Source organism: Thamnophis elegans, chromosome 9 (genome assembly GCF_009769535.1).
Source record: "Thamnophis elegans isolate rThaEle1 chromosome 9, rThaEle1.pri, whole genome shotgun sequence".
Classification (NCBI taxonomy): Eukaryota; Metazoa; Chordata; class Lepidosauria; order Squamata; family Colubridae; genus Thamnophis; species Thamnophis elegans.
The window spans coordinates 14,844,374-14,860,186 of NC_045549.1; positions in this window are offsets into that span (position 1 = coordinate 14,844,374).

The following is a 15,813-nucleotide window of genomic DNA, read 5'->3' on the forward strand; positions in this document are numbered from 1 at the left end:
AGCAAAATACTTGTTAAGTTTGACCAAATTATATTAAGGCATTAATCAACAACATTGTCAGATTCGCTAAATCCTTACCTGCCCAAACATTCAACTCTACAGTATTAAATTAAAATAATATCACCTTCTTAAAATCATCTATCAGAAATTTAAAATATATCCACAATTTGTGATATAGTAACCTGTCTAACCTGATCCAAGCATATTCTTTTGACTTGTGAACTGCACAAGAAATATCTATTTCTGGTTATAAAAATATGATAATGAAGAAGGAGATAGTATTTCAGCATTTATGTACATACATACATCAGTGTGAATGGCCCATATTTTTAGCTCAAAAAATGAAAATTCTAATGAGTAATTATGGAGGAAGCAGACTTGAACCTTGAGAAACAAAATTGTCTCTAGCACCTCAAATCAACAATATAGGGAACAGTCCAAAGGCAGCCTCAAAAACAAAAGAATAGACAAATGTAGCTTCATTTCTCATTACGATTAATGCAACTTGATTCCAAAGCACTTGTTTTGATGGCCAAGATCTACAGCAGGGATATCAAACACAAGGCACGGGAGCCGGAGCCAGCCCACGGGGTGCTTAGATCTGGAGCTGCGCTGGAAACAGCAAAGGACCGGCCTGTAGTCCTCTGCCAGCAAAAATGGAGCATGTGACCCCCCCCCCCCAGCTCCATTTTCACTGGCAGAAGGTTGCAGGAGGCCATTGCAGCTGAAAACAGAGCTCAGGAGGGTTGCACGCGGTCCTCCCGAGTTCCGTTTTTGCTGTTTGCTGTTTTCTTGGGCCACCCCAAGAACCCCTGACATGAGTGACATTGAGCTGGCAATGCCCCCCTTGTTCCCCCCCCCCCCGGGTCAAACGTAACCCTGATGCAGCCTTCAATTAAATCAAGTTTGACACTCCTGATCTACAGTTTAGAAGGTCAGGAGAGCATCGAAATAAGGGCTTCATTGTATCTGTGACTACGTATCTGGAGGTTTGTCTTGCTTTTATTTTGATAGTGAAATGCATAACGGATTATAATTCCATTTCCCTAGGTTTCCTTAAGATCACAGGAAACCTCCCCCCCCCCCCAAAATCAAGAGAAGCTTTGAAAGCCAAAAGGAGGTGCCTCTTGGATTCCTGAGGTCTTGCATTAGATTTAAAAGAAGCTTAAAGGATGCTGAGTAAATAACTAGTTTGCAATCTGGCAAGCAGATTTAGTTGTAAGATGCTAACGGAGATAAGCAGATTAAAAACCTCTATAAAAAGATTGAATATAGTGCTAATGGTAGTGTCCAGTTGGGCTGCTTAACTATGAAATGTTGACTGAGCTATTCAACATCTCTCCATCTATTCCACCTTCTTAAAGAATAAAGCAGTATTTTAATTATGAACAGAGACACAAATACATCCAATTCTCCGCCTGTATTTTAGCCCTTTTCTGTGTTTACATGCCCACTTACAACTGCAAACTTGCAATGGGCAAACACCAGTGTCCGTTATTTTTTGCAGTGATCCTATCCTAATCCAGATACTGCATGTTCAAGGTTTGTCTTTATTTTAGGAACCCATACACTGCATGCCAAAACACAATTGTTTGTAAATTGGTTCCATTGTTTGCATAACCAACCATGCAAAGGATATTTCAGCTTTTGTTTTGTTTTTATATTTTATTTCTATTTAAGCACCTACAGTTTATTCTAGACAGTTAACAGGGTAAAATTTATTTTAATATTTGTCAATGGAGCCTGATGCACTAAAGCAAGGGGGTCAAACTCGATTTCATTGAGGGCCACATCAGGATGGTGTTTGGGGGGCTGGGGTGGGTGTGACCAGGTAGGCATGGGCAGCTGGATGTCACTCGGGTCGGGGGCATCTGTGGTGGCCAAGTGCTAAGGCAGGATTTGCCTCAGACCGTCTCTTCCTCTCATTATAATCTTTCTCCCTCCCTCTCTCCCTTCCTTTTCTTCTTTTTCCTTCCCTCTTCATTCTTCTTCTTCCCCTCTTTCCTTCTTTTTCCTTTCTTGCTCTCTTCCCATCTTTCCTTCTTTTTCTTTGTCTTTCCTCCTTCCCTTTCTCCTTTCTTGTCCTTTCTTGCGTGCTCAAATGCAAAAGGGGAAACATTTCTTCTTTTGCATTATTTTTAATGTGTTTTGCTAGCCCTCTGCCAGCAAAAATGGAGCCGGGGGCAAGGGGCACACAGAGCCCTCCCAAGCTCCGTTTTAGCTGTCAGAGGCACTGCGGGCTGGTCCTTCTCTGTTTCCAGGACGGCCCTGCGGGCCAAATCTTAAGTACCCCATGGGCTGGATCTGGATCCATGGGCCTTGAGTTTGACATCTCTGCACTATAGTTTTCTTTTTAAAAGTATCTGACACTTCGGTGGTTGTCACCAGATGTCCCTGTTCACATTCCCACACGGTTGCTTATATATACAGAAATAGAAGCTGGAAAGAAGAGGTGGGATATACATACACAGCTTCAACTGATCTGGACTGAGAAACAGCTGGGAAGTAATTGCTGCCCTTTGTTTATTGGCCTTAGCCTTGAACTATATTGCTATTGTTTAGAGTGGAAGAGATAAACACAGTTTAGCATATTATTGCGATTATCCTTAAAATAACAACACCAGATCACTATTAGCCCAATATTTTGACTGTACCTTTTGTTTACTTCATAGTAAATTTTTTAAGTGGTAGTTGCATTTTTAAAAATTTTGCCTTGTTCTTCTATCACTGTATTTTTTTTTTAAAAAAAAAATGAATTGTGAATAGTCCTGGAATTTGAGTAAGCAGATATCCTATTTTACAGACAACTATCTGCCTCGTATCCTTCACTAGATTATTCCATTGGTAAGCAGCTCACACTGTTCACGCATCCCTTGAGGTCAGAAGGAGCGAAGGTTAGGCGAAAAAAGAGAACAAGTGGGAACAGCATAACCTGGTTTCCTCCCTCTGTGATTAATTTTATATCTCCTATAATAGTCAATATCTAAACGATAGCATCGTAAATTATCCCAGTTTTCATTTCCAAGATTAGATTAAAACACGTATGTACGGTAGTGGGGTTCCGTAGACAGAACTAAAAGAAGAAAAATATAACATGGAAAGTTAAGCAGAAACCACAAACGTAAATGCCTTTAAAGCTTTTCAGAGTCGGCCTCTTGGACATTTTACAATTTAGGCTGATTCCCCAGTTTGACTTGGATGAACATAGATTAAAGTCCTTGGCTTGGCAAGATTGCAATCTTCATTACAGAGAGAGGGGAAGCTGTACCCAACAGTTGATTCAGTGGTGAAATCTAATTTTTTTTTTGCCACTGGTTCTGTGGGTGTGGCTTGCTGGGTGGGTGGTCATGTGACTGGGTGGGCGTGGCCAACTTTTTTTCACTTTTTAAAGCATTTTTTTCCAGCCTGTTTGGGCAAATAGGCAGGAAAAAATGCTTTAAAAAGTGGAAAAAATAAAGAGCTTCCGTCAATTGTGCAGCTCAGTTATGAGCTGCATGATCGTTGGAAACTCCCTCCCCCCTGCTTTTTAAAGCATTTTTTTCCTGCCTAATTGCCCCAAACCGACAGGAAAAAAATGCTTTAAAAAGTGGGGAAAAAATCTTCCGACAATTGCACAGCTCACAGTTGAGTCACACAATCCTTGGAAGCTTTTTTTTTTTTAACTACCGGTTCGCAGAACCAACAACAATCATCCCTACTGGTTCAGCCGAACCGAGAGGATTTCACCCCTGAGTTGATTGCTCATTGCTCATTCAAGACTCCACAGGATTTTGATAGTCTTGGGAGTTTAAACTTGAGTTGTTTTCTATTCACTCTTCCCAATTAAGGAATACCTGGCATGTGTTTAATGTCTTTCAAGAAGACTTTTAAAAAATCTTTACCTAAATGGCAACCTCTGACCCAGAGGTGGGTTCCTACCAGTTCGCACCTATTCAGTAGAACCGGTTCGTCAAATCTACCGAACCAGTTAGAAGAGATTCCACCAGTGGATCCGGAAAGCAGGCCACACCTACAGAAGAGGTCCCAAAAATTTTTGAAACCCACCATTGGCAAGGATCTTGTAACTTGACAGCTTTAAGACTTGCATGCTTCAATGCCAGAGTTTCTGAATAGCTACTTGGACCGACCTAAGTACTAATTCATAATTTCATATCCAGTCACGTGGGTGGCAAGCCACTCCCATCCGGTCACATGGGTGGCAAGCCACTCCCACAAAGGAGGCCACACCCACAGAATAGGTTCCAACAATTTTTGAAACCCACCACTGCTCTAACCTGGAAAACATCTATGTCAAGCCTTATGTCATCTTTGTCCATTTCCCCTTTCCCTTCCCTGTTTGACTGGAAGTGTTGGATATCTTTGTTCCTTCTGGAACCTCCATTCTACACAGGCCAATCCTGCGCCTTCCTAACTAGTAGCTGCAGAAAGACTTGATTCTTTATTTTAAAAATAAGTTTATTTTATTTTTTTACAAACATATCAATGTGTGAACAGTGTGGCACCTGGGTGTCATACATTTCAATACAAGTAAAACTAATAGAATTAGTCATAGTTATTACTTTCAACCAACTTATATATTTCTAGTAGTAATACATATTTATATGGGGTTGCAGTCTGTCATTCAATTATTCCATGTTTTTTCTTATTATTGCTCTTATTTTATTATATAAAAGTGTATACGCTAATATTCCCCCTTTCTTTTATTTCTGTCTCTTATTCTAACTTAATCATGTCACCCTTTATTAAAAGACATTTTCTTTCTAATCCTAAACCAGACCTAACTTCTAGTCATGTCACCTACCTAAAAAAAGGAAAGGAGAGAGAGAGGAAAATCAAAGCAAATCAGAACAACAAAAAGGATAAATCATCTATCCATCATCTCTTGCCTGCTTCAATACTTTAATTGCTATGCTTTTTTTATATACTTGTCTCCCATATTCCTCTCAAGAATCTTTATCTCATGTGCTGGCTGAGGAATTCTGAGGAAGTCCAGAAGTCGTAACTTTGCCAAGGTTGGAGACCCTTGATCTAGATGTGGATTTAAAAAATGCTTTAGTTCTTTTTGCTTAGGCAATGGACCAGTGGTGGGTTTCAAACATTGTTTGAACCTACTCTTTGGGTGTGGCCTCCTTTGTGGGAGTGGCTTGCCACCCATGTGACCAGATGGGAGTGGCTTGCTGCCCATGTGACCGGATGTGAAGATGCCGATGACACTTGTCAGAACCACCTTAAATTACCTCACACACAGCACTGGCATGCATAAAAATATGATGTAAACTTGTTTTTTAAAAGGCATCTTTGGTTTGCGTTAAAACAACTTCAACACACGCAATGTTCTGATTGCACCACAAACGCAGTAGTCATCCTTACCTTTCACAGAGGCACCGAGTTTTATAAATATGAGCATGATAGTGTAGAATAATCACATGGACCCTGCATATGTTTGCCAAGGTCACTAAATTTGGATCCGACAGCTGAAAAGATTGGATGGGCAACAGAAACCTGGTAGAAAACTAGTTGTGATCTCTAAGATGATGGAGAACCTTGCTGATGGAGACCCTCAGTGCAGCACTGGTAGAGAGGCTAATTAGGATTTATTTAGGATTTATTTCATTTATATGCCGCCCTTTTCCCCGAAGGGGATTCAGGGCGGCTCACAATTCGGTCAGGGAAGGGGGTACAAACGGGATAAAAAGACGAACATAACAATACACAATTTAAAACACACAACAACCATACCATTCGAGGATCCTAATTGATCCTTAAGCAGCCATTGAGTGGCCTGAAGTTTCTAGAAGCACAGGAAGTCTTTGGAACTGGGGGAAGGGGAAGGGCAGGATAACTTGACAGCAGAGGAAAATCTAAGTAGGTGGCCTTATATAGCAACAACTCAGTGGAAGACTGAACTAAAATACTATATTCTAATCTGGGTACGAGTACAAAATCAGGCTGATTGTCTTGCTGGTAATTTGCATAGAAGTAATGCTTTCAGGGCATTTCTTGCCTCAGTTTCTCCATCTAATCTTGGAAGGCAGATGGAATTTAACATCTAGTAGCTGAACTTTCCAACAATATGATGTGAGTTCATTTGTTTGTTTATATTTCATAGTTCTTAACCACCCATCTCCTTCGTTGTTTGAGCCTCTGTCAGAAACCTGACGATTGGGCTAATCCTGATTATCCCGCTTGCTTTCCATCTTGTTTAAAAGAAGTGTGAGCTTTCCCCCCTGACAGTTCGTTTAACTACGTTTGTTGGTTTATTTGTAATATGACTTATTAAAATACTACCTTTCCTGGTCATTGAAAGTTAAAAGTTATTCAGAAGTTAGCTGCAAGTAACTGTTCTGACCTAGCTAGTTCCCAAGAGCACGAAGCAAACTCCTGGTCTCGATAAAAACCCCTTTTATTAATTTACTGTGAATTCTGCTCATTCATATCCAGCAAAGTCTTTCAAGGGAAGATTTATAGTCACAGACCTCTGGCTTGGAGAGCTGACAGGCCGATATCTGCAGAACTTGGCAAAGAGTCTCGGAGAGTCACGAGCCAATTAATCAAACTAATTGCCTCCTGCAAACTCCACTCCCCCTTCGCTCCTCTTTTATTTCCTTTAGAAGGGGCCATTTATCAACCACCTATGGCCATACTCTCAAGTCGATCCCTGTTCTTTAGCTGTTCCCTTTGTCCGGCCACACTGCACATGTGCACATTAGGAACAGGCTCCAGCTGTTCATCTGCCTCACTGATGTCTGACTCTGAAGACAGCTGATTTCAATACAATCGCAGAAGCAGCAATTTGGAAATAATTATGGAAAAGTGCTTTGAAAGATGTGTGAGAGCATAATCATAGCAACTGTTGGCAACCTTTTAAAGCACCTAACAAAACAACCCTCCGAAGTTCATCTCCGAGTGATACTTGGAAGGCCGCTGACCATCTGACTAACTAATAAGAGCACAATTGCCATTTCTTGTGGGGGGGAATGTGTTGAAAGCTGGCCCACCCTTGCTAATCTGTGAGTTTGTACTATATCTTCAAAACATAATAAATATTACAAAAACCCCTTTCTGCCATCAGAAGGTAGGGCTCTTTCAGGTCAAAACACTTTGACACAACCAGTTTGAAGCATGCAGCATAATTGACATCCTGGTAAACTCTCGCCTGCTATTTATGATGATTAGTAAGTTCTTTCATTTCAGCGTATTACGTCTGCAATGATGTAGATCTCCTGTTTAGAGATAATATTTGTTTATCAAGAAAGGAGCTGCCAGGGTCTGGAAAGGTTTATATGAGTAAAATAAACACAGAGTGCTAGCAAACGAAATGTTACTGAAATGCTCTTATTTGCTTTCTGTATCGAATTTTTTAATTTCATTTCCCCATTTCGTAAGGGAAAAACCAATATCAGCAGGATAGTGAAGATGAATGGGAAATCCTAGAACATTCTGCGCTATTCCTGATATCTAATCTTTGTATCTTCCTCTTCTTCCCCCTCCTCTCACAGAGTGAAATGTTGGTATCAATCAAATATGACACAATAGTATAAATTAGTCTGCTTTTTTTTATCCTTTCACCTGGTAGTTGTTATAAAGGTGGGCTGAGCCACCAGGTAATTTCTAGTTTGCTACCATGATCCAGGACATCAGAGGTGGAGCGTTTTGATTAACAAAGCAATAACCAGTCTTCTTAAATAGCTAACTGTTCTGACCCCCCTCTTCCCACACCAACACACTCCAAGTCAAAGATACTTTCTGGAATTTATTAACAGACAGACAGGTCCTTGACAACAAACTGGCACAGATAAGCCGTGGCAACAATCCAACACAAATAAGTCTTGGCAGCAATCCAGCCTGCCAAGCTCACAATTCTGTTCTCCAACATTAGTTCCTGCGTTGACTTCTGCAAGAGGGGCGTGTGCACAAGCAGTCTTTTTATAGTCTGAAGAGGAGCCTAATGACCACCAGCTGAGTGCAATTACCTCCTGTACTTGCGCAAATGTTCCTGATGTCTATTAGTTTCTTCAGGGCCGGGCATCCAGGAACAACTCACTGCTGGCGTACAGATCACTCTCCTTTGTCTCCTCCCCACTGGTCCAAGGCTCAGGCACCTCCTGGTGGCCAACCAGCCTCTCTGCGCCCTGCTCGGAGTCGGAACCCTGTCCAGGGTCTTCCACATCCTCCAGAGCAGACTCATAGGGCCCCTCGCTGTCGGAGTCTGGTAGCAGCTCCAACGGCTCCTGCTGGGCCACAACAGCCAACTAAATTTATTCTTGTTACTGATCGGCATTAGGCTTCCTAAACAGGCTGAATTTCATTTAACTTTCACATTCTGTAAAATAAATTAGAGCCAGAAGTAAAAGAAATAGAAAGGGACAACCTGTCTAATATCATACACTCATGCAATCAGTAAGACCTGACAATCTGTCCAAGTGTTCTGACCCAGTTCCCAAACACGACAAAATTGTTGTAGTTAAATAAATTATTCCTTTATAAGGAACGCCAGCAGCCCCGGCAAAAAGTCTCTCTCTCACACACACACAGCAGGCTAACAAGTCTGTCCAGCAGGGAGATGAATAGTTGTCTGCCACACCTATTCATATCCCCCTACCTTTTATTCCCGGAGCTAGGATGGGGCTTTGCTAGCAGCAGTGACTCTTCTATCCCAAGGATTGGCCCATAGATTTCCACTGCTCTCCTCTCCTCTGCCTTCTGCACATCTGCATGACAGGCGCTGTTCATCATCTTCATCAGCCACCTCCAGACCGGGGGCTGTTGGCTCTCCATCTGTGCGCTGATGGATGGCCCAGGCTCTGCTTCTCTCTCTCTCTCTCCCTCCCACTCTCCCTCCCTCTCTCTCTCCCTCCTTCCCTCCCTCTCCCCCTCCCTCCCTCTCCCTCCCTCTCTCTCTCCCTTCCTCCCTCCCCCTCCCTTCCCCTTTCTCCCTCTCTCCCCCCTCTCCCTCCCTCCCTCTCCTCCCTCCCTCTCTCCCTCCCTCTTCCTCTCTTCCTCCCCTCCCCCTCCCTCCCTCTCTCCCTCTCTCTTTCACTCTCTCCCTCTCTCTCCCTCCCTCCCCCCCTTTCTCTGTCTCTGACAGCTCCATTCCCTCTTCACCCTTGGAGCTCTCATGTTGCCTTGATGCTAGCCCTGACTCCCGCACCTCCCCTTCATCTGGTTCGGCTGCTGGAGGGGCCAATAGGCTACAACACCAAGTGTGTATATCGGATTATCTCCAGTTATACATTCTGAAAAGAAGCTGAAACCTAAAAACGTAACGCACCAAAATAACAAATAACTTAGAATGACTGTACGAGAATTTATTGTAAGAATCTCCCTCACTGTTGCAAATGTAGCCTTTATCTTTCTTCACTGGAAACTTGGAACAAGAGTTTGCCAGGGGGATTTGCAATTGTCTCCCTTATTAATTCATAAGAGTGTCCTTCCTATTGTGACAGAAGTTACTTCTTATAACAGAAATTACCTTAATTTATAGAAGCATATCAATAGATTCAAGAACTCCTTGCTTAGCAACTGCCTTATACTGTGACTATTCTCAATCATGATAGTATCATTTTACAGGTGGGGGATATTGAGTTGGAGAAGGAAGTGATTAAGAATGAACCATACTGTCAGATCCCTAAAGTGATACTGCCATACAAGTGGGGGATTGAAGGGCAACACATTTGACAACTGCTATTTTATAACCTTTATCCTGGCACCTGAGTGCCTTAAGATTTTCTCACCTTTCAGCGAGATATATATTAGGGGGGAGGGCCATGTGAGTTGTTTCACTCTAAAAGCTGGTGGAAGATGTCCTTGGGAATGCTGGCGAAAACTTTTCTAAGTTTTCAGGAAGGCCATTACAACAACATTGCCACACCTGTGGATTGGCTGAATCCACATCGGACTGGAGGGAGGAGTTTTAAATGCCTTATTTCTAACTGTATTGCCCGAGGGGATTCAGAGTCTGCTTTACTTTGTTCCGCTATCACTTCTACTCAATAAAAGGTTCCTTTTGAAATACTTGATTTCAAGAGTTTTACTTTCTTGAGCAGGAAGGAGAGGCAGGATCTTACACATACAGTCAAATATTCATGCTTGCATAGAATTTGTTTTTGTACATATTTTTAAACAATGGTGTTAAATATTGTGGTTCTCAAACAATGTGACTGGTAAGTGGCACTTTTTCAGAGTCGTGAACACACCGCTGTGCTTCCTGATAAAATATCGCAATGAATGTATGGGCCATAAATAATGAGCATTGGTGTTGAGTTCAGAGTGAACAGCTTGATTTTAGACTGCAAGTAGGAACAGATCAAGACAACACATAATCATATTCCTTGTGCAAGAATTTATTTTTCCTTTAGGGCAAACTAATTTGGCAGAACAGGTGACAGAAGTAAAATATCAATTAAGTTGAAAAGAGGCTGACAAAGTGTTAATTGTCTCACAAAAGTTTGAAACTGCATAGTGTATGGCAAAGTGTGATTTGAAAAGTTTAAATAAGGAGAGTTAGTGATAATCATCAGATCTTACTTATTAAGACTTTAAAGAGTCTTCTACCCAAAACAGAAAAGTTGCTACAACCAATCCATATAACACATGGGAAAATAGATTTGTAATAATAATAACCTTCAGTTTTAATCTATATAAACCTATTTTCAAAATGGTTACTGGACTAATTCTCTGGCTCGAATATCCCCAAATATTAAGAAAAATAAGACAGCGATATACATAATTGTGTTGGATTTGCAAGTTACCCTAAAGTTAATGTGATTTATTTGATTTGGTTTGACCTGTTGTGAAAATCCAGTCATTCTTTTTTGGAAACCATGGTTTCTGGCTTAGCATGTATATGAATCTGGCCAGTTGTGGCCTGCTTCTTTTTATCTTTCTTGCATACACACAATCATACACCATATTTTTAGGTAACTGCAACTTCTGGTTTAATTAATCCTGTTGGCTGCAACTTAGGGAAAATCATAACAAAAGTGAAATATTTTGGTACGACGCCCTAATATATATTCAGTATTAAACAACCGCAACAACAACATGTAATGTGAATATTTTCTACTCCTTTGCAAAGTTTGATCTCAATTTTGCTCATCTGGTAAATCCAGTGTGATCTTTAACTCCAATCCTCCTTGGAATAGTGAAGGTTTTTATACATCCTATCAGGATAGAACAAAACTGGAGAAGGCTGATATTAAAAAAGTAGGATCTTTAATGGTGAGAAGGAAGAGTTCATATTTTGTATTGGCATGATTTCGAAATTGTAAAGGTGGCTACCAGTATGAAAAGGTTGTCTTTGACAAGAAAGAATAGAGATTGAAAGAAAAGCAGTTTTGGTGTGATGAAAGAAATGTCCTTCTGAGTTCGGCTCCAAGTGGGGAAAAAGACACTGGAGACATGGAGGCTGCTTGGAAAGATGGTTTATTGTTGGACAGGGCCACATGGCTTGAGCCCTGAACAGAAAAGGTGATCACATGCTTCAATGTTGGTGGAGAAGAAGAGAAGGGCTGAGGGAGGGGCTTGCTAGGCTTTTTATAACCTGTTCAGCCCCACCTCTCTGTTTCCTGTTCCTGTGTAAGGAATGTATTCTGATTGGTTGTCAGACTCCCATGGGGCCATGCAGGGGCAACTCTCTAGGCTGCATTTTGAATCCAGGTTTGGTTGAGTTCTCAGATGCCATGTGGGGAGTTGGGGCCAATATTATCACGCTTTAATCCCATCCCCCTGGGGCTGCAGTGGAGAAGCCTTTATTATGTAAAGTGAACTAGCTTGGCCTTAATGGCCCATTGACAAAGTGGGGATAGGCAGGAAGCTACAGGCAGCTATTCTGTCTTTTAAAACATGTTTCTTTCTTTTCACATCCAGAGAAATATTCTGCCTTTTCAATATTTCCTAGGATATTTCATTTTTCTGGGAGAGGGCTGGGTGATAACTTCCTACAGGTGTAGGAGCTGGCCTAGAAAACAGGAGTCTAGTTTTGCCTGATGCATGAAAGCCAACTAGGTGACTTTAGGCCAGTCAGCCCAGCTCACCTCGCAAGGTATTGTGGAGAAAATAGTGGGAGGAAGGAGTATTATATTTGTTCATTGCCTTGAGTTATTTATAAAAGTAGTAAAGGTGTGATAAGGTAAAGATTCCCCTTGCACATATGTGCTAGTGGTTCTAGACTCTAGGGGACGGTGCTCATCTCCGTTTCAAAGCTGAAGAACCAGCGCTGTCCAAAGATGTCTCTGGGTTCATGTGGCTGGCATGACTAAACGCCGAAGGCTCAGAGAACGCTGTGACCTTCCCACCAAATCGGTCCCTATTTTTCTACTTGTATTTTTTATGAGCTTTCGAACTGCTAGGTTGGCAGAAGCTGGGACAAGTAACGGGAGCTCACTCCGTTATGTGGCACTAGGGATTTGAACCGCCGAACTGCCGACCTTTCTGATCAACAAGCTCAGCATCTTAGCCACTGAGCCACCGCATCCCCTTAAAAGTGTGATAAAGCAATCTAATTGATAAACAAACAAACAAATAAACAAACAAACTACGGTAACCTAGAAAATGAAACTAGCAAGAAAAGGAGGTTGATAGCAGCCACATGTAAGAAAAAGGAGTGCCATTTCTGTTTTATGCCCATATTGATCCTTAGCCAAAGATGGGAACATTAACCAAAAAACAAATAAGAGCCACTGGAGTTTAGTGAAGATCCTGGGAATGGTCCAGTCAGATCATAGCTGATCACGAATGCACTTCCTCTTTTCACTCTGTAATCATTAATGGAACGTGAACCCTGAAGAATTATTCCTTTGTTCACAGTTGGGACAATGTGATTGCGCAGTGCCCCTTAGTGGCTTTTTGAGAACATAATCCCAATTTTTTTTTTTTTGTTTACATTTTTTATTTTCATTTTCATAACACAGACTCACATGTATACTATACATAGCCCATATCATATAGTATTAAATAATAATTACATCAGTTCCTCTTGTCAACAATGCCCCCCCAAATAGAAACCCATTATAGCTCTTCTGCTCTCCATACACCTCTTTCTTCTACCACCCTCCCTCCAACTTTCTATCTTCCCTCCATCACCCTTTTCTACTCTACTTCCCCTCCCTTTCTACTGCTCCTCTCTCTACAATCCACTCCTCCTTATCCTTCTCATCTTCCCCCCTTACCCTCTCTCCTATCCTTCTCTTCCCATCTTTCTTCTTTCCCACTCCTCCTCTCCTTGGTATATTTCCGCTACATGTCAATATGCTTAGCCTATCCTATTTTTAAAGAAAAAGTAGTAATAATAATAGTAATGAGAATTTAAAATAAAGAAAAAAAAGCAGTATACATGTGGAGTCAAATTACATTGAAATCTAACACATCTCATTTAACCTGATATATCCCTCCCCCTACCCTCCCCCCTAACCCCCCCACCCCCCCTACCCCCACCCCCGACTTCCCAGAACCCGTACACGGTATAGATTTTAAACAAACACAGTCTTAAGATATATTGGGAAAAAAAATAAGAAATTAATAACATCTTTACATTGAACTTAGCTCCTCCTTGCTAAACTAACTTTAAACAATTTAAATCATTCCTGATCTTAAGCATAGGCTATCTGGAATTTCTTTGTCCCGTATTTATTTTGTATATAATCAATCCATTTTTTTCCAGTCTCGTTTATATCTCTCATTTGAGTGGTCTTTAAGATATGCCGATATTTTAGCCATCTCGGCTAAATTTGTGACTTTCAATGTCCATTCTTGAATTGTAGGCAAGTCTTCCTTCTTCCAGTATTGCGCCACCAACAGTCTTGCTGCCGTTATTAAGTGTAAAATCAAGTTAATCTCTACCGCTGTACAGTCAGTAATTACACCTAACAAAAATAACTGAAGAGTAAACTTTATCCTTTTTTAAAGAATATTTTGCATAATCCACCATATTTTTATCCAAAATGCCTTAACCTTTTGGCAAGTCCACCATATACGAAAATATGATTTTGTTTACTGACAAAGCCAAATGTAAAGATATGTTTTGCCTGGGACGAGAAGATCATGCTATGTTTGAAATGTCATATACTCTCTTGGTGAGGAGGGGATTCTCCAGACCCTTGAATCATTTTTATGTTTCTTCCAAAAGATCCATTGATTTGGGCTGAGAATTCCTAGGTCTAGGGGTGACATCATAGGAATCTTAGGACTAAGGGTGACAGTGACATCATAGCCTTCCAATATTTGAAGGGCTGTTACAGAGAAGACAGGATTGACCGATTTTCCAAAGCACAGGAGTCCAGGTCAAGAAGTAACAGATGGAAGATTATCAAAGAGAAATACAACTAATTAACTAAGGAGAAATTTCCTGTTTGTGCTTCAAAAATGTTCGAAATTTTGCATACAGCTAACACTGTCCATTAGCTAGGATTTTGAAAGATTTGCAGTAAATGTTTGTTGCTGATTATCACCACCTGGCAAAGTAGGTCTGAAAGAGTTTTGCTCGATGGGCAGGAACGAATACTTTCCAAAAGTCCGTTTCTGTGTGGTTTCTTCTTTGCTCTTCTTTCTGAACCACTATTCAGTGATTCTGAAAAATAGATATGAAAGAAGTACAGAAGGAGAGGCTGATTGTCAACACACACACAAATGCAAACTTTAGCAAAAGGCTGCACAGAATGACTCATTCCCCAATTCATTTACTCATCCCTTAACTTTCTAATTTCTAAAAACACACACAAAGACTGGTATTATCAATGGTGGCCTAAAAATCATTCTGTCAAACATTGTAGTTCAGTACGGAGTAACAGAATAATAGAGTTGAAAGGGATCTTGGAAATCTTCTACTTCAACTCCCTGCTCAAGCAGGAGATTACAGTGTTTTTCAGAGTATAAGATGCACTTTCCCCCCCCCCAAAAGAGGGTGGGGCTAAATTCGATCTTACACCGAATGTAGCCCCACCCACCCTTTGGCCTCTGCCTCCCAACAATTTGCCTCCTTGCAGCAAACAACAAACAGTCTGTTTCAGTTTCAGCTTCAGCACAGCCTGATTAGCACAAGCAGCTGATTGGTGCAGGGATTGCCATTGCCTAACGCCACCTCCGCGTGCTCCATTTTCGGCCTCCACGCTCCCCTTTTTCTGCGCATTCCAATCCCCGCTGCCCAGATCGAGCAGAAAATAGGGCGTGCAGAGGCCGAAAACAGGGATGCGGAGACTGAAAACTGAAAACAGCACAGTCTGATTAGCACAAGCAGCTGATTGTCAGTTGGATCGGCCTCCTGACCATCAGCTGTTTCAGGGTGCAGGGTTTACCATTGCCTATTGCCGCCTCCACATGCTCTGTTTTCGGCCTCCACGCGCCCCATTTGAATATTCCAGCTCAGTTTCCCAAATATGTTATGGTACTACTCAACTTTAGATACCGTGTTTTCCGGAAAATAAGACCCTGTCTTATATAGTTTTGCCACCAAAAAAGGCACCAGGTGTTATTTTTTGGGGTGGGGGGGATGTTGTCCATTGATCCACCTCACTTGCATGCATCATCCACGGCCTCCTTTTCGTTATCAGAGGCCTTCAGGAACTTCTTCGGTTTCAGATAGTTGCAGCCAGGCCTCGCACACCTTGGCCTACTTCTTCTGCAGCCAGCAAGGTTTTCCTGAAGACTTCTGTAGCCGATAACAGAGCTCCGGATGGATCCGTGTGGCTGCAACTATCTGAAGGTAAGTAATAGGGCAGTTCCCCCGCCATCCCCACCCTAGTTTAATTCTTACCAGTGCATCCGGGGGGGGGGAGTAAGTGCTTATATTGGGCGCACATGTAAAATCAAGCTAGGATT